This window comes from Eleginops maclovinus, chromosome 4, assembly GCF_036324505.1.
Source record: "Eleginops maclovinus isolate JMC-PN-2008 ecotype Puerto Natales chromosome 4, JC_Emac_rtc_rv5, whole genome shotgun sequence".
Taxonomy (NCBI): domain Eukaryota; kingdom Metazoa; phylum Chordata; class Actinopteri; order Perciformes; family Eleginopidae; genus Eleginops; species Eleginops maclovinus.
Genome location: NC_086352.1, coordinates 25,324,084 through 25,351,796, shown reverse-complemented (window position 1 = coordinate 25,351,796; position 27,713 = coordinate 25,324,084). Strand labels below are relative to the sequence as shown.

The 27,713-nt window shown below is 38.8% G+C and overlaps 1 protein-coding gene and 1 long non-coding RNA gene across 3 annotated transcripts in view; one reads left to right on the top strand and one right to left on the bottom strand.

Annotated features, from left to right (window-relative positions):
- The window catches only part of LOC134863572 (uncharacterized), an 87,386-nt gene that overhangs the window by 14,257 nt on the left and 45,416 nt on the right, over window positions 1-27,713 (bottom strand). The gene's annotated exons all lie outside the window — the stretch shown is intronic.
- kcna4 (potassium voltage-gated channel, shaker-related subfamily, member 4) overlaps window positions 1-27,713 on the top strand; it is a 44,169-nt gene that overhangs the window by 6,650 nt on the left and 9,806 nt on the right. The window lies entirely within an intron of this gene.

Here is a 27,713-nt window from a genome sequence, read left to right as displayed (position 1 = left end):
GAGTAAAGAATCTCACATGTACTGTTGCAAGTAATTATAGTTAATAATCTATTCTTAGATGAGACATCTTGTCTCACTGATAACATATTTTCCTTGGAAGTAACTAAAGCACGAAAAGAAAACAAAAGGGAAGAAAAAACAGAGTGGAATTTCACGAGGCTGGAACGTCTCTCGATTCATCTGTCCTGCCAATCCATTAATCAGGCCTGATAAAGGGCTGTTGCCAACACATAATACACAATCCCAGCTGTTACCATAATTGTTGTTCCTTTCAAAAATGAGCCTGCTTACGTTACCTTCTTGTAAAAACATAAACTAATGGTTCAAAGAGGACAGAAATCATTAATCAATGTTAAATCAAGACTGCTGTTTGACTCTGATTACACTTAGGCTGTTGTCCAAAACTATTAGTCGGGGGAAGAACGGAGAAAAGGAGAGTTAAAAAACTAAAGTAGCGAGTACAAAGACTCAGAATATAACGAAGCATGACCAGTATGACCCAACAAAGATTGTCCTGACTTAGCTTTGGATGGAGGAGGTTTTCTTAAATCAAATCACATAAAATGGTTAGTAATAAATTGAAAAATGTTATATGTTCCAAGTTTGGCTCCATGCATGTCCAGATATCTAGTCTACTCCGTGCAGTTTAATCAAACCTGCCTGAAATCATTCTGTTTCTTTTAGTGTCATCCATCAATAGTTGTCTATTGGGACACTGCAAACAGAAAGTCAGTTCTCTTCCAATAAGCATTTACTCTTGTAACGTTCAATGTAAAAAGATACCGTTTGAAGATATTAAATATAAAGAATCCAAGTAGACCAACAGGTTTAAAAATACACAAGTCACATATTCCATATCATACTTTTTCTCACCATATTGCCAATGCTGGAACTTTTAATTACATGTGCATTCTGATGAGGATGCTGACATTCTGCCTGTTTTTATCTGTCTTTTAGCAGAACATCATGTCCGGAAGCATGAAGTGAATATTTAAAACTCTTTTAACAAGATTCTTAATAAGCTAGATAACAACTTCTGGCAGACACATTTACAATTAAAAGAAGAAATAAGAAACCTGCTTTTGTTTACCTCTATCTGACTGAGATCATATATGAAACGTTTTAAAAAAAAAGACTTATATGTTCAATGATTGGTCTGCCAGGTGCACATGTGCAGTGTAATAAACAGTTAGACAACTTGCCCTTCATTTGACCAACCGGTCTACAGTGTATTTGACGAAGAGTGTTTGTCACCTCCTATTTTCCACGATTAACAGAATGTTCACAGCCCAGGCTGACGGGAGCAGTTAATAAGGCACCCTTGGGATTACAGCCCCAGTGTAAATTTAAACCAGCTCTTGCAGGTTTCCATGTAGCCGTTGCATAATGTGCCTCTATTGAAGAATAGCAACCTGATTCTTTGCCCCCTCCTGTGCAGCCCCTCCATCCCACAGAATCCCAGGCTTTATTACGTTACATCATTCTAGACGTGTAGATTGTATTGCTAATTACACATATGCCTACGTGTTGGGTTTCATCCACCCACACAAAAATCAGCTGCTCTTGTATGCTATTGCGTTACAGTTATATAAAACAGTAGTTGTTGCATGTTCAAAGGAAATCTGCTGATTTGTTATAGATAACAAATTATAGATCATTATTTACAACATAGTCAGTTTACCTGCAGTACAAACAGAAGTGGTCAAACTGTTGATTAAGTTTGTGACAAGCTGGGGCAACAGAGGATTACAGATTTGTGATGGCATTAAGAAAAGGTAAGCATTTCAAAGATTTCTCATATCAAGTTTAGGCTTTCCCCCCCTCCCGTCAGTGCTACCTAAAACCCCACAGCGCTGTAGCTTTTTATGAGCAAGCTTGAGATTTGATTAAACAGAGCAGCTGCTCAACCATAAAAAAAGTTTTCTCTTCCGCTCTTCGTGAAGATGAGCTGTTGAGCAGCGGGCCGGCGCCCTGCTGGCCCTGTAAACTTTCTTAGGGGCCACAGATGCTGATCGCACAGTGTGAATCAAGATAACACACACACATCGGTATGTTTGCACAAAACCATGGAGAGTGAACTCGATTTATCTGGGATCACCTATACCAATTAACCAGAGTAACCTTGGCATGATTCGTAGTTCAAAATGTTTGTATGCCTACCAGGTGCAATGTTAATGTATCAACGCCCATAATTTAGCAAGAACTTTATAATTTATTCCAGTCTTCAAAAAAAAAAGGTTAGAAAAACATTCAAATGTTCACTGAGTTTTATATGTCATTGTAGGTGATACAGAGAACATCTTTGTGAATAACGTATTGTTACCAAAGAGTGTCAGCAAAGTAAATCAAGTTTTTCAAAAGGGTAGGAAAAAAGTTGTTGTTTTTTAAAGTTTTAAATATATGACCTGCGAACCATTGGGGGAAGTGTACAGACAGCCACACAGTGCAGCTACTGGATTGGCTTTGAGAATAAGGAACAGACAATGTCACGTTAGATTGGGGTCGAACTAGTACGTCTCATCAAAGCTGAGATCCCTTTGTATAGTATAAGAAAGAAAAAAAAATCCATGGCTATAAATAGTTTAGAACTTATTTTAGGTTTAAGTTATTTGAAAAAAATAAAATGGCTGTTGCATTATGGATTCATTTGATTTCACTCTTTGTTTTCATAATCTTTAATTGGATCAGTGGTTCTCAGACCTGCAGTTATATGCAGAGAGTGTATGAAAACAGTTTGTCTAAAAATACCTCAGGATTAGAGTAGACAACAGACAAATTCTCCTTTATGTCACCAAGGACTCGTATAGGACAAACCAAACCTCATGACATGGGGATGGGGGGGCTCACATTAATGTGCTGTCATTGTCTACATTATACTTCAAGGGTCAGTATGGATGTGAGCTGGCACTTTAGCAGTTAGTATTTATTTGTTTATTGCAAGGCACATTTACATTTAAATTGCAGTCAACAGTTGTTACAGCCAAAGTGAACTTGTTGGTGTATAGAAACCATGGAACTTTTTTCCATCAACACATCTGCTCTTTGGACATAAACTGCTGAATAATGTAGGACAAATAACATGAGTAGGCTTTAGAGAGGCCATGACTAATGATGTGTCAAATTCCATTATTAATGTAGGCCTGCTGTAGTATGCTTCAGCCACTCATGCAGCCTTAACTTATACAACCTCACATCCAACATTACAACTAAATTAATGTTTGCTTGTTATTTAGCATAAACAAACAGGAAATGGTTTAAGATGCAGTGTGTCTGTTTTATATTATTCTCAGACTACAGGATCTTCCCTTTAAAAATCGTGACATGTAAGGAACGTTTATGAAAGTACAAATCAATATGGACAACTGTGTATGTCTTTTAGCCTCTTTCAGCTGATTGTTTTGGATGTGCACGCTACACATCGACTAAATGATTCCATCTGCTCTCATCGATCCTATTTCAGTCTCAGACCCACAGTCTGTGTACCTGTCAGGCAACAAACAGGAGACAAAGTAAACAAGCAGCTAGTAAAGAAAGTTATAGACGCAGATCAGATGTTTCCCTGGAGTGATCGGAAACTAATACAGAGCCAAGGACAGTGAACGTTAGACTCAAATTCATCAGGTGGACAGATACATTACTCCATTGGGAACATATTGTTTCTGGATACTTAAATATGCACCTACTTGCCAACACATTTGCTGTAGCAACCTTATAACACACAGATAGTATGTCAGGGTCGTGTGTGGGTTTAGGAGTCATTTATTGTAAAAAAAAAAAAAGAAAGAAAAACTTTCATTCAGATTTTAGAATTACATTTTACACCACATTTTACAAGCAGCAAACGGTGGGAAATAAATGTATCTAAGGAAATATTGTAAAATACTGAACTGCAATACTGTATCCTATGGGTTCAATTTAACAGCAAACTTTTAGTTGTTACTATTTTATAAAGAAAATGTTACTATATATATATATATATATATATATATATATATTTTATAGGTGCCTTTTTTGTTCAGTTTAATTTGTATGGAAATCATTTACTCTCATTCTTGACTTTAAAAAAAAAAAGTTACACGTGTGCTTTGAACAGTAGATTAATTCTGCATTATAAACGGTATTATTCTGCACAGTCCAGGACATTAGTAATAATCCCCCTTGTGCTTCCATCTTTTTTCTACAAAATCTGTTTGGCTCTATTGCATTTCTTCTTGGTTTGTCAGATAACAGCCTCTTGACAAAACGTTTCAATGATTGCATCTTCCACAGTTTGATAGTGCTGTCATTGAGTTTTGCATCACCATTATCTAGCACACATTACAGACGCATAGTATATGACTCACTTGTGGCGCTATTAAACCAGAGACAACTTCAAGATTCAGATCAAATCTGAGCATTATTCATTGTTCGTACGAATTCAACACGCATCGCTTAGAGCATTTCACTACCAGTTCTGGACAGCCTGACAAGAGTTAATGTTTAATGCTGATAGGTAATATCCCGTTATATAAGCGCCGCGTGAGCAGTCACCATCTATTACAGTCAGGCGACCTCAAGTTTCACCCCATGGTCAGTCTAGGACATGGAAACACAAATCCTAGATGAGCCCGGATCAGGGGGCATCTCCTCCTGTATCGATCAGGGTTATGTAAACTTGAGCCAGGATCTCAAACTCCAAAGCTTTCTCGGCTTCTGTCCTGCCCAAGAAGCCATTGTACGTGCTGGAAAATGGCTGCCACGACCAGACCCCTACAGACCTCGTCTCCCACTCCTTCTCCGTGATCTCCATGCTTTGGAGTGACTAGATGCTTTTATGTGGACTGACTAATGCTCGCTCCAAAGAGCCCGGGGTGTATCTCACTGTGTGTGCGGGTATGTGCGTTTTTGTGTGTGGAGTGCACGCAAGTGCTGTACGCAGCCAATCAGCAGGCCGGGGCTCGACTCTCTTACATGAAGATGAGTCAGTTTCATGGTCTGCAAGGGCCGAGATCCCCCCCACACACACTTCACCTCGATCCATGCAAATGGTTTGATTTGTAATGGTGCACGAGAGCTACTGTGCACCATAATGCTGTATTGCTAATTCTTACACATGCAAGGGCACTCGGATGAGAGTTACAGTGAGAGAAGGGGGCTGGAGGTGAGACTGATCAGAGCTGAACGCCACAAACAATAAATTCACTGTGTGCCTGTTTTACAAGAAAAGAGTCAGGAAATGATGTTGTTTGTGAAAAAGAGGAGTAGGAATTTGGCTGCTTGTAACTTAGATTCACATTGAATGAGGTGGCATTATTCATGTGTGCTCCACTATTATACACTTACAGCCCCGGAAAACATTAAGAGACTACTTCAGCATTATCATTTTCTCTTGTTTTATTATTTATAGACATGTCTTTGAGTTACTTTTTTAATGTATTTGTATTGTTGACTAACTACTGACATTTCTCTGTGTTGAAATTCAACAAACACTGGAATGGCTACATGTAGAGATAAAGATTTAAGAAACATTTGGAGTGGTCTCTTCATTTTTTTCCGGAGCTCTACATGTCAATGATCAGTCTATATTTTTTATTTGGAACATCCGTATTAATCGTACGTTTAGTAAACACTGGCACAGGAAAAAATATTTTGTATTAGTAGTAAGTGAAACGTTGGTGACTAAAAATGGCTGAGCTGTATGATCGTCACAACTCTTGCTTCTGTTATTCTTCAAATTATTATTTTCAGATAGACTGCCAAGGCGAGTGATGAAGCTCACTTTCAGTGTCAGAACTCATATCTGTTGGAGCAACTCCTCATTTCGTATCTGTCTATAGTACATCTTTGTGTGTGAGTGCATGTGATGTAGCTATCATTATGTAGGAGGGACAGCACCGGCTCTATGTTCCACACTATAATTTCACAGCAAGAAGCTCTTTACTTTTGATATAGATGACAAAAGGCTGGATGGATTTGTTGCATAATGTATAGCAGTTATTGGTCTGTGTAAAATGTGTGTTTTCATATGGAGTACACGTCATTATGAATATATTTATGCTGGTTTTGTGCTCATGTGCTATATATTTGCAATGTGTATGTGTGGACTTTTCAGTGCGGTTTCTCACAGATTTCATCATGTTGCATTAAATATCTTGGACCTCATATTGGCTTAACACCTGAATAGGGTAATTGTTCACTGGTGAGCGAAGGTTAAAAGGAGCTTTATAAAAGGAACATCACTGTGGGTGTTGCACATCGTCCTTGTCGCCTCCCTCTTCGGGGCATTGTCACTGCAAACAGAAATAGAGAGCCGAGGGGAAGGAAGAGCATTTTACAGAAATTAATTCAAAGCAGCAGCTGCCCAACGGGTAAAGCATTGCAACTAGAATATCTACCAACCAGTTCTCACTCTCTATTTATCTTTTTTATCCTGTTTTTTAACTCTATCGATACGAAACTACAATGGATACTACCAATTTGTATCACAGAGAATGCCAGGATGTGTAATTGCAGCCTGGATTATATTCAACTTCATCCTGTTTTAAAGAATGTTACATTTTACAAAACAATAATCATATCGAGGATGTTCTGGTGCATGCTGGGAGGTTACAGCACTGCACTTGGACACTCAAGCACTTCTGTTAAAGGTTAGAAAGATTTGGAATGTTTGGTTCAATGTTAAATCAAACAGCTCTAGGCTTGTGCTCAAAGTCAATGTTGACTTGCATCAATCCAAGACTATAATCCTTCCCCAAACTAAACCAAGAACCACCCTCCTATCTGAACCATAAATATGAAGCTACCACAAGCACTACTTAACTGGTCTCAAGTTGAGAATAAGCTGAGTATAGAATAAAACAAATACAACACATAATGTGTTTATTAATGAGAAATGTTCTTTGGACAGAGCCATGCTAACTGTTTACCTAATGCTAATGCTATGCGATAAGTTAGCTGACTGCTGTCTAGAGCTTAATTATTACAGTACAGGCATAACATTTGTATATCTATAATATCACTCCCGGCAAGAAAGCAAAATGGCATTTTTCCCATAAATGTAAAAACGTGTAGTTGTCTCAAGCAGATATTAAACTGCAAAGAGCAAATATTGTAGGAAACAAATTAAATAAATGATAAGTGAAGATATTATTGAAACACTTTCACCCCTTTGTGACATGGCAAATATTTAATGAACAACATTTCCTCATTCAAGTCATGCAAGTTTATAGATAAGCTTTTTTTTTAAAGAAAAACATACATTTTATAGTTCTAGTAATCAAATGTGAGAATGCTCTGTTGATCTAATATTGTAGTATAGCTGTGAGTTTTGATTGTTCCTAATATAATCAACTTGTTTTCCACGTAACTGGGATTGTCATATTTCACTCAGATTTTTTATTTACTAAGGGTTTAGTCAATCAATTCAAGACAATAATTGGCAGGTAAATAAAGTCCCATTAGTAACAGCTGACCGCAAATAAGTAGAATATAAATGAATAGTTGGGGAATTGTTGTAAATACATACTCACTTGATATGAGACTTTGAGACAGTACTGTGGTGTGACGGTGGTTGAATTGAGCTGCTGGTCCTCCAAATGTCTGTGTATGTCTTTGGTAACGGATAAAAAAAATCACTATTGCTGCACTGTTTGCTGAAATTAGTACTCCTCCTGTCTTCTGCAAATATCTGTTGGATGTAAACTGGAACCTGCGTGATGAATCAAACTACTCCACTGTTTCCCTCAGTGGCACATTGCAGCCCCCCACCCCCTCCCTGCTTCCCTTTTTGATCACACACACACACTCTCACTTTTCCCTTTTGATTCCATTCACTGCAGTAGCTCGGCTTATCTTTATTTGTGCTCCTTCACCACTCATTCAGATCATTTTTCATCGCGCCTTTCTGCTAATCCTCAACAATTAGTGCTCCTGATGGCTTTTTTGAGGTGCAGGCTGTGGGTCTTTCTTTATTTTCTGTGCTCAAATATGTCAATGAATAACCTCTGAATTTAATTTATTTGGCACAGCATTAGCATTTGTGGCCTTTTGCTAAATATAGGAGAGTGCGTCTGGTGTCCAGCTTTGCTAAAAATTATTTGCACGTCTTACGTAAATTGTTGTGGTTTATGAACGTTAGTAGCAAGATGCTTACATTATAATGTGGAATTTGTGAAATAGCTATTTTTAGTGTCTTTTATTACGAACTACTTGAACTTTCATTTTGTTTATTTGGTTATTCTCTCATGGATCTGACCATTACATAATGACAAGGCAGCATGCCAATGCAAAACTGCTAGGACTGCTTTTCTGAAGAGCTATGTTTTTATATATCGGGTAGTTGGTTTTATAAATGCTATGGCATGTTTTTAAAAACAGGATGTGGAAATAATTCTCTCTGCGGACGACTGTTACCAGTTTTGGCTCTGCTCACACGTCCCGGGGTAAAAAAACCGTCTTTATGTTCAAGGGACTTTGCAGTTTCATTTTCCTTGGGCCAGGTCCACGCAGCTATTTTGGAAGCCTTTCACTGACGTCTGTTGGATTATGCAGAGAAACCACAACGTCCTCTTTTAGGATTTTTGTTTTACTTCTCAGGCCACTGAAAGTAAATCCTTTCTCCCTCCAGCCAACTGCTGGTTTTATACAGTCATGGTGTTCTGCCTCTTCATTAGACGTTGGACTGCAGTTGGCAGATTGAAATTGCTACCACAGCACTGATGGAAAATTCCATTTAATTTTCACTGTTAACATAACATTTGATATGTTGATTTTTCCTGCTGCCACAGTGTCTCTTTGTGTGGGCAAGAGATCTTCTGCACATGCTTTCTAGTGCATATAAATAATCATCAGACTAAGACTGAATTTAAAAACCCTGCAGAGTGTGTTGTTTTTGCTTGAATGCTAAATAACACACAAAAAGTCACAAGAACAAGTTACAAATAAATCGATCATTCATTAATCATTTTGCACACGATTTGCTACGTCTCAGGACAGCATCTATACTTCAGATTACGCTGAATGGTTCAGCCTGTAATGGCAAAAAGAGTGTTCTGCAGCCTCTTTAGCTGAGACAAATTAATCTGTCATCAGTGCAGATGATATCATGACTTTGCATGTATCTCCTATTTGTAATTAACAATCTTAGCCATCTTATCTGCCAGTTTTTACAGAATTGACATTCATTTGGATAGAAAGACACCATGTAGATTCAGAAATGTACGCTACTCATTTAGCTTGCATCATGTTAGCTGACAAATAGCTAGAGTGAGTGAAATTAAATATAACCAGTAAAATACATTTAAATACATAATGAATGGATGTGTAGTGAGTCAGGTATAGATGGAAGAAGCTCTGAATGAAGTGAATTAATTAGTCAGACAATATTCAGCCAGTGAGTTACTGGTTTGATGAATTACATTTCAAGTTGAACTTAAATAAAGTAAGGCTTCGCAACCCTACGAAAACATCCGATTCAAGGACCCAAAAAGTATGGGGCATAGTTTGAGTCACATATCAAAGTCAATTACTGTTATAGCACTGACTTTTTCATAATGAGAACTACAGTTTTCAGAAGCTCACTGAGAACAATTAAAAAGAGAGAGAGGCTTGAATGTGTTAACACTCAACGTGCTGTTACAGTGATGGCAGATTCTGTGCTATCTCGCCTACCATAATGCATCACAGCAAAACAAGAAAAAAAGGATTTGAAAATAACTTCTCCCTGCAGAAAAATGCAACAAAAAGTAGTCCTTTCCTCTGACGTTTAAAGGCCAGTTAATGTCTTAAATGTCCTCTAACTGCAAGTGAAGGCTTAGCATAGCACATGATATTATACTCTGCTAAGATATATTTAAAATGTCAATCAGAATGCCATTCTTCTTCCCTAACTGAGGATTTTCCTGACATGTTGAGTTGCTTCTCTAGCAGTGTGTCAGCATGTGGGGAAAGACACATTATAAGTTATCTCTGTTTGCCTCTGTGGGTTTCCTGTGAGCTAATTGGACGCCTCCCATGTGTCCCGGCTGAAAAGGCTGCATGTTTGTGGTTAAAAATAGGTACAGCATTTCCTGCTATGCCAGCAATGGGATTTGTTTCAGAAAGACCCCACCTTGGATCTGCTTGTTAATTCTAGATGTGGCTGCTGCATCTAAAACAGTGCAATCAATCAAATCCCAAACAAAACCCATTACGCACAGTGATATTTTAAAAAGGGAGTAGATGCAGAATAACGCAACACAACAATGTGTGACTGAATGGTGATTTGCATTTGAATGCTTAGCTTTATGTAACAAAATGACTGTGAATAATAAACCAGACTTTATACACTACGTTTTCTGACAGTGTAAAATGCACCTGCCGCATGCTATCAGGAATCACATAACACAATATAACCCAATACAGATAAATCTAAAAGTTGATTGTATTTCTATTATTAATATCTATGTGAAGTTGGTAAAGTACATTGACTGGAGGCGCTCTACCAATGTGAAAACTCAGGCAAAACAGGCAGACTTACCGAGAGTGATCCATTTAAGCTTTTCCACTGCAGACAATTTGATTTTGGTTAACTTCACTTTCCCTTCCACGGTCAATAAAAATATTTAAAGAAAGTCTTTATAGATCGTGACATATCCTAAACTTGAATCTCCACTACTTTGAATCAAATGCTACGCTATTCTTGAATGATGTAAAGAAGTAAAACAATATTTAGATCTACTTTTGTCAGCTAAGAGTGATGGTGTGTTCAGCCATGAAGCAACGATTTGTCAGTGAAAGTCAGACACACTGATGATGCGTTTATACATAAACATCAATCAGAACCCTTTTTTGTAAGTGTTACATCGTCACCCCTTTAGAACTCTCTCATACTGACTGTGACACGTTATCACTTTGTCCTAAAGATATTGCAGCAAAGTTTGTGCATTTTTCGTTTATAATAAATAAATAAAATGCATCTCTTTGTACAAATAATAATTAAAAAAAATAATAATAATAGTCAAAATATCTTTCCAGGTAAACCAAAAAAAGAAATCGTCAAAGTCAAAAAATAATCCTGAAATCATCACTCCATCATGTAAACTGGTACAGAACGCAAAATAATACAGACTCATCTATTTGAGGTGTTAGCCTCTGTCAAAGCCACAGGCCACATTAGAATTGTAACACAAGCCAAGGCGTATTTTGTCACGTAATTTGAAGCATGTCACCTGAGGTTCAAACCGCACACTGGACTTGACCTGAAGTCTTGGGTGAGGTCAAACTTTCACGTTTGGTGTTAAAAGCCCTGTTACAGACCGGCGCTTTAGCATTGCAAGAAAGGACAGTGGTGTAACATGAGCGCTGCAATGGGTCCAACCATCAGGGGAACATGGCTTATATTTAATTTAATGATGCTTCAATAAAAGTACATTCCGGAATTTTCAAAATAAAATCCCAAAACAAATAGGAAAGGTAAGGCAGAAAGGCATGAAGACGAGCGAGTCACACCAACCTTTTTTAAGTCCCTTTACTGTCGGCCTCCCTCTTATGTAAACTTCAGAAGCGTTTGAGAGATAAATGCTATACAGACACTATCGACTGCTGCCTCCACATCAGATGCTGCTGTGCGGCAAGAAATTAAGTATTGTATCGTATGTCCATCAGCTTTAGTCCCTTTATTTGAGCTCAGCCGCATTTCTCAACAAAACTGAACTGATTTCCTAAAGTAAATTCAGCAGATTGAGAGGCTTTTGTGGATTTCAAGGTGTCCAATTATACCTGATCAAACTTAAACGCATACCTGCAGCTTCAGGATGTTTTCAGAGTAAGTGACAGGTACGATGTCCTCACAAGACACTGCAGGTTTGTTTAGTGTTGGCAGGGATGGGTACTTTTTATTTTTTTGGGTGTCTGTTGTTGTCAAAGCGCGCCCCCTGTGCACAGCGTGCTCCCCCCGTGTGTCAGACATGATCAATCGGCTCCACGTGACGCTGTTCCTGCGCTGCCTCCCCCTGCATTATGTTGAAAACACACTCCCTGAGGATGGGGTGGAGGGCAACACAAGTCAGAAGAATGAAAATTCGTGTTTGGGGTAATTCCTATTGTTGTCATGGCAACAAAGAGCGGAATCTCTGATAGGGGCTATTTGTCTACGGAAAATCCTATCCTCCAGAGTGTGTTTGTGTGTGTGTGTGTGTCATGTATTTGAGTTTGTTAGTTTAAAGAGAACATCTGTTTGAGCAGGCATTTACACTTTCTGTAATTCCTTTTTCCATGTCTCACCCTTGGTTTGGAAAGTGTGTGTTCCAAACTGGGTTTTTCCAAACTGGCAAACAGAGGGGTTTTAAAAAAATACTAATATATGAAAGTACTTTCTTGTTTGAATTTCTGGAGAGAGATTCAACTGCTAAACAGCAAGGAGGAAGCTCATGATATCAGTAACAGTTCAGGGTCCTGGCTGTCGTGCTCCATGCTGTTTTTAAGTGGCGCTCTGTAACAGCTGGGGAGCAGGGTTTAATCCACAGCGCGGGGCTGAATTATGCATTATACTGTGGATATTACACCATGTCTTTCCAAATGCAGTCTCGCCCTGTCTGTTCGCTCTGCAGCTACTCCGCTGTATGCCACACAGAGAGGAAACACACCAGCTACTTCAGGATGATATGGCTGCTAAAGGGAGTCTTTAATGTTTGTTCACAATTACATGCTGTAGTCTCTTTTTTAGTTTGAGATTTAGGGACATTAAACGTGTGTCCTTAGGTGGGTGTTGTGCATGTTTTTTAGACTTTCAGGTTAGTGTCAGGGCCCAACATGGATAAAGGGCAGGAGGGTTTCATTGTAAATTGTGAGTTTATTTGTGGGTATGGCGGCAGAAACTCCCTATGAGTAACGCCGCTGAGAGGCTAAAAGTTGCTCTTCGCTGTGACGCGTTCCATACAAGAGTCCATAGTCATTTAGAGTTAAACGTGACTAATAAAAGAAATAAAACCAACAATATTTTACTGCGAACCACACGGTCAACAGAAAGTATTGGAGCAAATTCACATTCTCTCCTCTGTCGTCATCCATCAAACAGGTGACCTAAATACCAATAAAACACACCCATGTGACAATTGCCGGAAGTGATAACCAATAGGAATTAAACGTGGTGTAAAGTGAACTGAAGATAATAATATGAAAAGTAAACAATGGCAAACAAGCATTTTGCCTCCTGCAGTAGGTGTTGGTACTGAGCCACACCTGAGGCATTATTGCTCTGTATTTATCCTCATTATTGTGCGTCAGAATTTTCCCTCCAGATTGCAACAATACAAAGCAATAGTTTGATTCAAATGCTAATGTCAATTTGATGTAGAAACAAAGTGTCAATTTGAAAACTACCTCAGATCAATTGCAATGTATGCCTAGTCTCTTCTTCAATTCTCCGTAGTGAGGTTTGATTACATGCACCCAGAAGGCAGATAACAAGAGCTCGGAGTCAGTGCCATATTAGACAAAAAGTTATCAAGTTACCAATCGCATGTTTAAAGCCCGGCAGGAACCAAATCATGTAAAATGGTAATGCAAGAATCCTCTTCTTGGTTTAGAGCCCTCGGCCGCATTAACATTGTAACACACTCAAAGACAGTGTCGTTTAATTTGATGCAGGCATGTCACTTGAGGCCCAAACACACACCGGAAGAGCCTTAAGGCGATTTCAAAGCTAATGTGCATTATGAGCAAACAAGGTAAAGGAAAACAGAGCTGAACAAGATGCTACAGACTATAATTAATCAGAGTGTACAGAATCACAATACTCATTTTCTTAGCAGAGCTCCCCGTCCTCTATAAGTTACATTCAGAATCAAACTAAATTCACTTTTGCATATTTATTTGCCTTTACAGACAAACCGTGGCCACCGTCTGCCTCTCACAAACATTAGATTCCCATTTAAACATGCAAGACACCCAAGGCCTCTCTGCTGTATGTCCCTCTCGCTGTGGTACAGAGGTAACATTTGAACAGAAACTCTTCACAGGATTAACTTGAGTCCATGAGACTTGATGAGGTCCAGGAAGCTGGCCCATAATCAATGAAGTCATCACATTTAACTTTATCACGCTGCAATTAGCCTCAGGTGTCTGATCTTTGAGCCCAAAGAGAAAAATAACTTTTCATTCATCCTTATCAGCTCATCATAACCGGGTATTATAGTATGTAGATAAACAACAGTATCAACAGAGGAATGCATTTTCATGTAACATTTGTAACAGCAAACGCTAAATACTAAAGGTCCTATAATTCTGAAGCCCGCTTGTTGAGCTGTTAGCAACAGAGCAAAAATAACATCATGGCATGAGTAGTTTTTCCACACAACAGCAGCACTACTGGATGTTTGCAACCAGTGGCCTGCAGGGGTCATCTAACAGCTCAAGAACATTTAAAACCTATTTAATTTCAAAGAAATCATAATAATTGTCTTGTTTTATAGATGCATTTTTGACTGATAATTTGCAGTGAGCCTCTGTGGCACAAAACATTGCATTTACTGTGACAATTTTCCAACAGAATCCATTTGTAATGTGAATGTGAAGAAGCAGCATCTATATTAGATATTATACTATAGATATCAAAGAAATACATTAAAACCACTAATGCTGAGCTATTCATGCAGCATCGTCTCTTAGGAGTAACCAATGTGTTGAACGATTAGACTACTGCCTACGAAAACTCCTATAGAGCCTATTACAGAATGTACAGTCAATGGCTAAGAGCTGAAGGTTATCCCTTAAATTTGAGTTTTCCTAAACAAAAGCGAGGGAAATTGATTATTTATGTTCATTATAACCAATCTGATTGGATTCATACGATTACATAATAACAGTCTGGTTTTATGTTGATGCAGGTTTTGTCTGTCTTGAAGTATTGCTAGCAATTAAATAGTTTGCAAGAGGTGGAAGTAGCAGAAGAAATATGGAATATTCACATTGGAATCATAAAAAGGCTTTTTGAAATGAGAGAGGAAGGACATCTACAAGGGAACAGTTCAAAGAGACGGAGGTGTTTGTGAGGAGCTGTATCTCCCTCAGTGTCTTGAAAGAAGCACAATGCCTTAAGAGCAAACATACAGTATGTGCTCTGTGTACCAAAAGTCAGGAAAATACTTTATTGTAAAGCATGAAAGGATTATGAGAAAGAGGTACAACGAGGAAGAGACAGCGATTTGACATTGTGAGAGAGAGATGGAGGAACTGCAGTCTAATCGACCGTCCTCATACTGTGTTGTGACACAATGGACTATCCTCATGTGTCCTTTTAGCAAAAGATAAACAATTAGAAAGTCAGCTTGTCTCTTTAAACAACACGATAAATAAAGTTTAAAGCCGAGGCAGCTTGATATCTTTTGCATTTCATTTTATTTTCCACTTCATGTATTACTTACGGTGATTCAAGTGATACAACGTTTCCAGCAGGAAAAGAATCCTACAACAAAAAAAGGCTTCTTTATTTTTTAAGCCTAGGTCTGCAAATACTCAACCAATGACACACGATCACCCTAACAAATCCAACACACAAATAAATTAGAAGTAGGGTATACAAAAAATCTTTATGAAAAACCAAAATATGTTTTTATTATTGTAGCTTTAATTGTCAAACATTTAGCCATATTCCTGATACGTGAAAATGTGATTCAAAATCAGCAAAGTGTGGATATTATGAAAGGAATTTGACTGATTCTGTTTCTTGAAGGGGCACGAGTAGATGTTGCTTTATTTAATAAGTCTAAAAGGAAATTAAGAAATAAGAGCTATAACCAATTAGAGATTAATATAAATCCTCTACCCCCAGGTTACCAATGTGACCAATGCGAATTTGACATTGGAAATGCAACTGTAACACAATAATCAACAACTAAACAAGTTTCTCCACCACAGATTTATTATCACTGCACTGTGGCCTTCTCTGGCCATTATTGCTTCATTATTTATCCTCACAAATTGCCAAGTGCAGCGTTGAGTCGAGCTGAGTCAAACCGAACAGGTGAACAGCGCCAACGAGTGAGTCACTGCGCTCCTGTTCATGTCGGGCAGATTTACAGATTCGTAATAAATGAAATATGTCGAGTTAGAGCTTTGAACTAACAGTTATATGGAGGTAGCGTTTGCACATAAACTAGGAGAGTGAACCATTCTCCTGAGCCAGCCCAGTGTTAGGGATGGATAGATTTGCCTGATGCATGACCATGTGGAAAATAATAAGCACAAAGATAGCCAGTTGGAGAGGAGACGTTAAGAAGTCGGCCATTTTGGGGAACAGCCAGAGGTTGTGGGAAAAACATTTCCAAAGGATTGGATATTTTGCAATAGAGGTTGCCATGTTTCCTTTCAAGACCTCAGCGCATGTCCCTTGATTATATTTCCAGGTTACACATCTTCCTTTTTCAGCAACTGAAGAAGCACAAATAGAAACATGTTTTCTTTTGATTCTATTGACTCAGGATTTCAGAGTGACATTACTCATTAAGATTTTCTCGAGAAAGACAGAAAATAAAGATTTCAGAGGAAGGCATGATGTGGAGCGGACAGGAGTCGCCATGGGAGATGTGACGGACAAATCAATTCAGTAGTTTGACAAGAGACCATACTGTGGTTCAGCATGAGGACTCAGCAGACATTGGGTTCTAATGCCAAACCATGTGGATCACTACATTTAACTAAGGGTGGGTTTTTTTTACACCTTTAGAGTGTTCTTCGGATCATACAGTTTGTTTTAAATCCTTTTGGTGCATTTAATATATTTTTGGGGCCTTTGTGGCTACAGTCAACATTTTAGAACTGTCCTTGGGTGAGATACTAAACCCCTAATTGCTCCCGATGGCACAGCCAGCGGTGTGTGAGTGTGTGTATGCTCCCCTGATGAGCAGGTGGCACCAGCCTGATGTTGTTGTAATGTTGTAAAAGCATTTTAAATGGTTACAAAGACTAGAAAAGTGCTCAATAAGAGATACCACAGGGCCTTCCTTCCTGCAGCGGTCAGACTATATAACCACCATGGTTCCTGGTTGACACCCACACATACAGCCGCAGAAAAAAGAGACCACTTCAGCATTATCATTTTCTCATGTTTTATTATTTATAGGTGTGTCTTTGAGTTAAATGTTTTTTATATATTTTATTGTATTCTTTAAACTACTGACAACATTTCTCTGTGTTGGAATTCAACAACACTGGAATGGCTGCCATACATGTAGAGATAAAGATTTAAGAAACATTTGGAGTGGTCTCTTAATATTTTCCAGGGCTGTATACCAACACAGACTATAACACCCCTTGTTGTGCACTACGAATTATGAGCAATATATTTACACATATGCCGTTAATAACTGTAGAATTTACAGCTCCAGAAAAAAAATAAAGAGACCACTGCACATTTTTCTTAAATCTTTATCTCTACATGAATGGCAGCCATTCCAGTGTCTGCTGAATTTCAACACAGAGAAAAATGTCAGTAGGTTATAGAATACAATTTAAAAAAAGGAAATCATTAAACTCAAATACATACCTATAAATAGTAAACCCAGAGAAACTGATAATGCTGATGTGGTATGTTCATTTTTCCGGGGCTATAGACCTGGCTGCTTTATCTCAGAACTGTTACTGTTGTATTTTGTAAATTGTGTATTTTTTTCTTTTTTATCTTTAATATTTTTAATGCGTGCTCCTTGGGTAATATTAAGCTGTCTTTGGCTCTTTTCTTGCTGTAACAAATGCAAACTTCCTCTCTGCGGAACGAATAAAGGTATTCTGACTGATATAAATGCAGTCCAACAAATGAGGGTAAAATACCCTTTAAAAGTTTTACGCCTGAAAGAGATCTCAAGTCAACATTTGTTTCTGCTTATGTCTGGTAATTATGTGGATGTCTTAAACGTGTGGTGTAGTGTAATGTCAAGAGTTAAGAGTCTATAGTGGCTCAGGCACTCTTGCCCTCTTTTGCTAAAGTGTCCTTCTCCTCCAGTTTGTTTGTTTGTTTAGTTGAGCTGCCTCTCAAAATGTCTCTGCAAGATCGGATGTTGAGTGCGCAGTAATGTGGTGTCTGCTCTCATAAAGCCACACCTCTGCTCATGCCAAGACCACTGGGAGGTTGGCTACTAAACAAGGGCAAAACCATCAAATCATGTTTATGCAAAGCTCAGCACAGGGGCTCATCATAGTGCGACTCTTTTTGACTTTTTGTTTCCACTCCAGCAGAAAAGCAGGAGGATTTACCAACCAAAATGATGCACAATGACAGAAGCATGCATCCAGACTAAGCTTCAGATTTATAAAGCCGTGCATGCAGATGATTTTTTCTCCATTAGTGTAACAGTGGTCAGACGGGGGCAAGACATCATTTATATTCCCGCAGCATACATTGCTTTAATCACTCCCCCGGTCCTACGACAAACACATTTTGGCATGGTTTGCAGGTGTGATGGCGGTTGGGGAGTGTGTCGGCCCCGATTCTTTGGCAGTTAATGCAGGCAGGCGGCTAGCAGTCATTTGTAGAAGGGGAGGCACATGATCTGTCCTCATTAGGCCATAGGACAGGTTGGCAGTGTCAACAATTATGGATATAACCATTCAAATGTTCAGGGGATGGCATTAGTCGCGGTTAAGAAGGGCTGTGTTCCAAACAAATCCATGGTTCAACAGTTGTTTGGTATGACTTCTAAATCCAATGTGGGGTTCAGTATAGACACTTTGATTATTGACTGCAGGGGCTAGGGATCGAACCACTGACCCCCTGATTTGTTCACTATTTACCCACCCCCCCCCCCCCCGAGCCACAGTTGGCCGCTTGCTTCTACAAGCCTTTCTCTGTCCTTTAACGTCACGCCAAAATGAGTTTAATGTGGCATTGCTTCTCCATGAGAGAACATAAAAGCATCACTTAATTTAAACTACATGTCAACTGTTAGAAGTGTTTCTTCCCATTTACAAAATGTTTAATAACCTTAGTATCAATGCTTTATCTTTCATCATTGTTATGTACAGTATGTTGTCAGTAAAGTGTTTTAATATATGAATAAATATTCAAAAATAATTCATCCTGATGGTTCAATTGTACATTTCAACTGTCAAATAAAGTAGCACATTAGTGGGAAGACAGGTTTGTGTGTCCCCTGCAGTACGGGTTAGGCTGTTATCCATGCATGATAACCGATCAGACAGTTGATGATCACGCTGTTCAGCAGCTGTATTCAAAATAATTGCTCGTCACTGGTGTTTTGGACAAACCTCTGACAAAATACAAGTATTGGATCAAAGTTTTTTATCCGTTTTAATCCTGCAGATTTTCATTTATCAGGTCAGTTTGGAAGTGTTGACCCAGAATTAGAGATGGAAAATGTACTTTTCAACCAAGAAAAATATGTGGGTCTCATTATTAACAAATATTCTGAAGAGAAAACATTGATGATTTCCAACAGCTCATCTTCTTAATTGTTCTCAAAGTGCAGAGAGTTTATTCCTCCAACACAAGAAATATGTAAATATTTTTTCCGATATGTGTTATTTTTGATTTTTGCTTAGGTTGAGTAGTTTTATCTCATAAACTTTCTAAGAAATAAACACATTTTTAACAAACACATACTAGGTGTTACCAGAAGGAATATATAAGTGGAATTCACGTTTTCACCTGAGCAATGTTCTTTGTCGTAGCTTTTTTCATGTTAAATTTAAGTAGCCTTGTGCCTATATGGGGACTGGTTTTCTTTTCCAAAAATTAATTGCATATACTGCAAAACGTCATAGCTATTTCTATGTTATAAATACACCTGTTTTTTGTAAGCATAGGTTGCAAGCTTCTTTAATTGAATAGACGGCATATTTATTGAAACGCCTCACATGGCACTGAGTATCGCATTCATTTGCACCACAAAGAGTGAGAGTAAAAATATTTAAAAAGAGAGACTACTTCACAGTAGGTAGGAAGTTGTTGCAGTAGATTAGCACCCATCTCATGCCCAATCATTTTTTGAGGCTGACGTGAATAATCAAATATTCAAAACACAATTACAATGGGTCAGTTGTACAAAATGAGTTCTAGGATATATTCCAAGCTACCATTATCAAGGGGAACAACATGGTGGTTTTTATGCTTGGCAGCACAACCAGCAGGCATCTACATCTGCTGCTGGTAAGTGATTGTAGGCGTTTCATTAAGTCACTGCTGAAGAGCACATGTGAGAATCGCCTGCGGGGGCACAGGATGGAGGAGGCTGCTTTGGAGGTGGAATATGTGACTGACGGGGATGAGCAGATAATGAGCTTTTGAAGGAAACGGCTTTGTGCTTTTGTTCCCATAAAATTATGAAATTGTGCTTAATGCACCAGGAGCTGTACATGAAATAAATAAAAAAGAGGTTGTTAGATTAAAATTCTGGATGTGTATCAGAGAACACTCAAGAAAGAACATTTCAAAAGTATACAAGCAGGTCTGCAGTTATTTGAAAGATTGCAGAGTAACTCAAGATTACTCCTTCTCAATTTTATTTGACAGGGTAGTGGGGGAACTTCTTTGCAAAGACTTTGGGAATCACTGCTTCTGTATAGCATTAAACAATACTAAAAGTTAAAAATCCATGCTAGCTGCTTGGTAAGGCTCTACAAGCCTCCACAGCAAAGGTATCTGAAACCAATATTATTGTTGTGGCCAAAATGTGGAATGAAAAATGTCCCTTGATGCCATCAGGGCCAAAAATACTTCTCCCCATTGACTGACATTTGGAAAGAGATGTCTGTAATTCAGCAGATGATTTGTTTTAGATAAATAGACTTCCCAGTGCAAACACTTAAATATAACTTATTCAAATCATTATGTCCTAAAAGTTGTAACATGCAGGGTGGGTGGGCTACTATATTTTTCTATATTGGTTATCCAAGTTCAGCATCTTAGTAGAGCGTGTGAGCACGCTAACGTTTGCTTGCAAGCACTTACCACAAGGTTCAAGGGTTTTTATTATTAAATGCACAGTAGCTACAATGTAGTCATGGCATTGAAAATCTTAGGCCCCGAGCTCCTCTAACAATATCATAAATTGGACATAAGACAAAATAAGAAAATAGAAATAAAACAAAAAAAATAGTGCAAAATGAAACGGTAGGATAAATTAGAATAACGAATAAATTAGAATAAGTAGGTAGAGCTAAGGCTACAGTCACTGACAAATATATTAGACATATTGAAAATGTTGACCTGATGATGGCGCTGTTTGGAACATTACGGATCAACAAAGTGATTTTAATTGATCCTTTGGGAGGCTGTACAAAATTTTGACGCAGTCCATCTAATTGTCGAGATTTTTCAGCCTGGAACAAAAGGGAGGGCCGACATTGCAATCCCCTAGAAACTCGCAGCATGTCTAAAAATACTCTACTCAAACCATAGAGGAAACTCTCAGTTAACATGCACATGCAGTTCAACAATCTGAAAGCAAGTTTGTATTCAGCTGCATTCTCTCAATTTCCAGGCCATTCACTCTGCAATGTCTTCAAAGATGAGGAACAGTCCTAACTAACATTTTGGACTTTAAATCTTTCTTTTTGCCAGTAAGATCTGAGCTAAGATTAGATGAGAGATGCTGTCTCTTTTTATCACTGAGAAAACATCTGAAATATATAGATTATTTGGCTGCTGGCAGGGAAATAATTGGTGCTAGCCCAGTTTTCAGCTGCTTCTATGCCTTGCATATACATATATCTACATATACATGTATCTATATATACTGTACATTGGTTTTGTAACTTGAACCGCACATTGTGACAATAGATAACATCACGTCAGGGAAAGGAAGATAAAAGTTGTTTTGCTGTGTTCAGTGTATCTTTCATTTTGGCAGTTAGTCTTCTACATGTCTCGTCTAACATGGCATTAATGATGCTTCCTGACCAATGCCTCCATTTGTGTCCTGCGTTAATTCACCATGACAGTCTGTCATGGTGTAATGTGACTCACAGTGTCGCCCATGTGCTTTCCAAACAGCACCTCTCACCCTCAGACACAAACATAAACAAACACACAACACCTGAAGCTTGGCTTGTCATGCAGCAGCTAACACATCTAATGAGCACTGAGCAAGAAAACAGCGATGGGGCCGCTCGAGTTTCGGGTTCCGCAGAGTGCATTCATGGACGAGTGTGGCTAAATGAACAGCATCCGATGAGCAGATGTGCAATTTTTTTTCCCACGGAAGAAAGTGCTGACAGGGAGCTCGGTGGCAGGGTTGAAATGAGCACAGTGTGTGTTGTGTCCCTGGTGTACATTATGCTGCACATACCGCTGAATGCTGGCCTGAATATTTATAGTCTACGGTGTGTTCATCTGTGTATGTTTGTGTGACTGGAAACGCCAATGTGGATCTGAGAGCCCTGCAGGGGTGTGAGGCAAGAAGCAGCAAGAGGCAGAAAATCCCCGTTGCCTTTGGATTAGTGTCAGCAAGCAGGAAGCCCGGCACCGAGCTACATGTGCACTCTCCTAAAGTCGGTCCCTAAAGGATTATTTCATTTTTTCTGTCCAGGTTTTGAACATAAACTCCTTAATTTAGTGGTAACTTTTCTGGAAAAATCTGTGATGATGAATGAAAAATTATTTGTTGATGCGAGTCCTTTGATCAGATCGGTAACTGCTGGTAAATTAAAGTTATTTTGGGGAATTGTGGAGCAGTCCTTATGAGGTACGTCATGTCACAGTTGTCAAGGTTCAAACTTTGTGGGGATTTGTTAGTCCTGCTAAATCTGCATCCTGTGATTTTCAATCTTACTAAGGGGCCTGTAAAGAAAATGGTTGTTCCTGATAATTATTTGACCTCTCTAACAAGCCACATGAACCCTGGGCCATGACAACAAAGGACATATAAATCATTAGCAAAAGGACAGTCGACACTGTGTTCTTGTGGCTTCTTATACAAATTGCAACAGGTGATTTGCCTGTGATGCTCTGTCTGGTGCTTTGATGATGGGAGTTTAAAGGGTTTTTGCGACACACAGATCACAGGAAGATTTAGAGTATCAACCAAAACACTTCAGTGAGAGGAGAGGAGAGAAGAGAAGAGAGGAGAAGAGAGGAGAAGGAGAGCTTAAGTGCAAAAACTGTCCTAATCGTGCAGTTTTAGCTAAAGAGGGTGAAGGGTGAGTTTATACCTGAGCTGAGATGAAAAATGATGTTTATGTGACATTGAAAGCAGAGCACAAATAAAAAATCATTGGCTTATTTTCAGGGGCCATTGACAAAGGGGATGCCTCATTACACCAGTACATCTTCAAGGATAGTACCCCCCTCCCTTCTTAAATAAGAAAATGTACAACCAGAGAACACTCTTCAGAGTATAGGCTCCATAAGCAGGTCAATGTGTAGATGTCCAGATCTCAGCATATACTGTAAGTCTTTCATTCAAATATAATAACTAATATGATTATTTAGTGGGGATGTAACGATACATTCAACTCAGGAGATGTTTCACGATTTTAAGTTCACGATACGATTTTCTCACACTTTTTTAATCTTTTTTTACAGAATGAGCTGCGGACAAATTATGACTGAAAAATATTTCTGTATTTATATAAACTTTACAAAACAGCATACACTGTCTCATCAAAAGTGCACCTGAAACTGTAAACTGTGCAACTGTATTTTATCTTAAGTAATAAAAAGATACAAAATTGGATTTTGAAAAAAATATATAACGGAAATCATTTTCGATTTTTTTATTTAAATGTTGAAGTTAAATGCTTCAATCTGGTGCACTTTGAGGGCAAAATGAAGAGATCCAACATATTTTAGCTCAACCGGTTTCAATCTTAACGTATCTACCGATTTTTAACCGGTTCACGATGCATCGTTACTAATTTGTAGCACAAAAAACACACTAAAATGCACCATTGTATAGGATCTGATAACCAAAACACCTAATTATTCAAACAAAAGAAAAGCGCTATGTAGTTGAGAAAAATGTATGATTTTATTTGTAGAATTATATCAAGAAGGGAGCGATCCTAACTAGACAAGGACACACTGAACACCACACACACTGCTGGGAGAGGTTAGATTAATTTAAGACCTGCGATGTATGAAAACAGTTTTGTCCTTTAAGTGCCTTGTAGAAAAGATTTGCCACCTCAGAGGCTGCAGGAGGCTGCGGGGTTGATGTGCGGTGACGACTAATGAGAAGCTGTTATGTCTCATTGCCCCAGCTCAGGCCTGCTGTAATGGTATTTACAGTCGATGTCCTCACCTATTCGCCCTCTCGGGGAGTTTGTTCCAGTTGGAGATACGGACATGCTCAGGCTCTCTCTGTGTGATAAACTCTTTGGCTAAAAACATCTCTACGGAGGTCAGGGGAGAGTTTCTGTTAAATAAATGCCAAAGATTGTGAAATAAGTGACGTATGAGAATGAGTTTTACAAAACATTCAACCATGAATACTGTAGATATGTAGTCTGTGGTCTGCAGTCTTTAGACTTGGCAGTAGGATGTTAAAAAGTAGCACAATTTAATCTATTGTCTGCATCAGAGGTCCTCCAAGAACACCCGAGCTGCTGTCCTTATTCCCCGACATATGCTTGCTTTGGGCTATTTATAGCAGCTATATTGGCATTATTTATCATGTACTTACCTTTGCCAGCAGCGGTATCTTAATCATCACCGCTTAATGACAGAAAGGTGATGAAAAGTTAGCTCACAGACACGAAATTCGTCCTTTCAGACTCTCATAATGTACCTTTGAGCCTGGTCAATCTCTGCAGTCATGCTCTTGTCCTTATGCTTACCTCATTCACTTTTCATATGAGCCAATGTATTTGTAAGGAGCGCTTTTTTGTTTTGCCATTACAGATGAGTCCCACCGATATAATTTGAAGGAAGAAGCTGCAGCAGCTGTTGCTCAAAGCAGCTCACTTTTAAGGAATATGACAATTAAAGTCTGTTGCTATTTCTCATGATTATATTATCTACGTAGCGTCCCAATTGTTGATCCCACCCTACTAAGCTCTTACTGGTCAGCTGAAAACAGCTACCTGAAAGGACCAAGCCCCCAGAAAGTGCTCCGGACTTTGAGAAAATATTCGTAGTGGCCAAACAGCGATACTACAACTTCCCCATCAGTCCGTGACGTCACCCGACCTAGAAAGACTTTTCCCCGTTGACTTACATTGGGAGAGACGTCTATAAATCGGTGGATATTTTTTGTTAAACCAAATAAACTAGTCAGTATGAACCCATTTATAACCCTTAGTAAAAACAGTAGGTCCTTAAAGTTGTAAAATGCACAACAAATAAAGGGGAAGGGGAAACTCAACTACGCATGCTCTATGCTCTCGACAGCCTGGCATGATCAGTAATTTCTGACTTTTTGCTCTCGAGAATCTCAGGCCATTTTGTCTTCATGCGCTCATGAGCAGTTGTCATAGGAATGAACGAGGCCCCGCCTCCGACGCTGTATCCAGTTCTTATTATACGTCCATGGAATGGACCGATACAGTATGATTCGTACACCTAATCAGAGGATGAGGGTCAGATTTCTTCATTGACGTTTGGAGTAACTGTCAAGTGTTCTGGTAACAGTAAAGTGAGGTTTAGCAATCAGGTGAAATAACTGTTGAGTCATCTGAGTTTATTAACTCTATCAACTCCCTGCAGTTATGTTAATATCATTCAGAGCTTTGGCCCGTTAAATCCCTCCCTTCATAATCTCGTACCTGCTGGTTCTGTCTCTTCTAGTCACAACAAGACGCTTCGGCAAACACCATAATCATTTTATAATGGTTTTGAATCCAATGTAAAAAGAAAAACAGCTCCTGGGCTTTATAAATTGGGACTAGTGGAAGCTTCTGGCTGGCAGCTGCTTTTGTTGATCTGAGCAGGTGTAAAGCGGTGGGTGCTCCTGGCTTCGCCTTGAGGAGGCAGTGCCCCAAAGTGATGGGTTGTGAGATGAATGGCGTTCTGCTTGCTGAACTGAAAACAGTCCCGCCTCCTGCTGGGCCACATAAGTGAGAGCATCCAGGTGTGTACACAGCTGCCGGGCAAGGTACATGACTTACAGGTAGTCAGTCATAGCACAGGTATAACTTCCAAGGTTTCCCGTTGTGGTCTTTTGTGTTCACCAAATGACACCCTTTTTTTCAGCTGTACTTGTGCTTTCCATCAGTTCCTAGTAAGTCCCAGGACTGGGGAATTCAGAGTGGGCGAGATTGGGTGAGGTTTAGGGTGTCCAACTGGGGATGCACAAACACTATTATCGGTCCAATGCTGACTGAGCTGGCTGAATTGGGTATCGATGGCAATGAGCAAATCTTGTATCAGATACCGTCATGTTAACAAGCAACAATTAGAACCATTACATGTGACTATTTATTTATATTAATGTCTCTTTTGGGATAAGCCTACATGCAGGGCACATATGGAGAGATAAGTATCTATCTATCGAGACTTAAAGATTACACTTTGATGCTTTTTCCTCTAACTCATTGTAGACAGGTTGTATTAAAATGGCAGGAACAACTCAGTATTAAAGGACGAATAGATTTTGAGCAAATGTGCACTGAGGTCGTTTCATTGACGTTCCTGCGGCTGTTCACTTCACACTTGTATGAATTATGGGGCTTTGCTATTTGGTTGATGTCAAGTTGTGTTCTGAATTCTCTCGACAGGATGATGGATGAACCATTCAGCTGGTTTGAGGAACACAACACAATCTGAGATGTGTTAGTTGCTTGAATTTTTGTGACCCAAAACTAAATTTGAGTGCATCTTTGCATAAAATAAGAATCTATACTTTAGATCTCTGCCTGGTTAGCCGCATCTGCAGTAGTTTTGTGCTGCTTCTCACTGGTTTGTCGGTCTGATTTACGTTAGACAGTGTGTCATGAAGTGGAACATGTATAAAAGTATTTATCTACAACTAAGGAATTTTGTGCAAAGTTAGCATGACAAATGGAGCCACATTTATGGGAAATAAGCCAGATTAAACAAACTAGAATGCCATTTTTCATGTTTAGTCATTTAAAATCTGCAACACTTGAAAGTTAGAGAAAGAAAACTGTTATATTTTATTAACCTTAAAGTATTTTATTGCAAGTCTAAGAAAGTAACAAACTCATGAGGGTCCGACACAATAAACATCTCTCCACTTCTTTATATTTTTTGCCTCGCTTCATTAAGCGCACACTATTCTGCTCCAGCACCGTTGGACTAAATCTTGATGGAAATTGAGATATATCGATATGGATGTAAATCTTACAGATAATGGCCATTTTAAAATATTTTATGTATTACCGAAAAGAGTATTATTACACCGAAGAATTTGGTTTAAATCTGTGGTTATAAATTATTAAAATCAGCATTCTATTCTGACAACCATTTCTAAAATGAGTGGGGCTGTTACGCTCTTTATTTATTATTCATCTCCAGTAATCTCATTGTAACAGAGTTCCTCACACAACAAATGACTCACTCTGATATTACAGTGGATCATTGGAAAGAAATTAAGCTTTTGTTGCCGTGATATCTGCACATAAAATCACATAAGGGTGTGCTTTAATGTTTTCATACACCGGTTATATCGACTTTAAACCTCAGCAGGGACCACAGCATGGGTTACCTGTCCTCATGTGGCAGCAGCACAAACGTATAGAGTTGCATTTAATATGTAAGGGATAATGTGCAGCGAGGCGGTCATTATGGGGAAAAGCACAACCGACAGGCTGATCAGGGAGCCCGACGCCACTGATGCAAATTA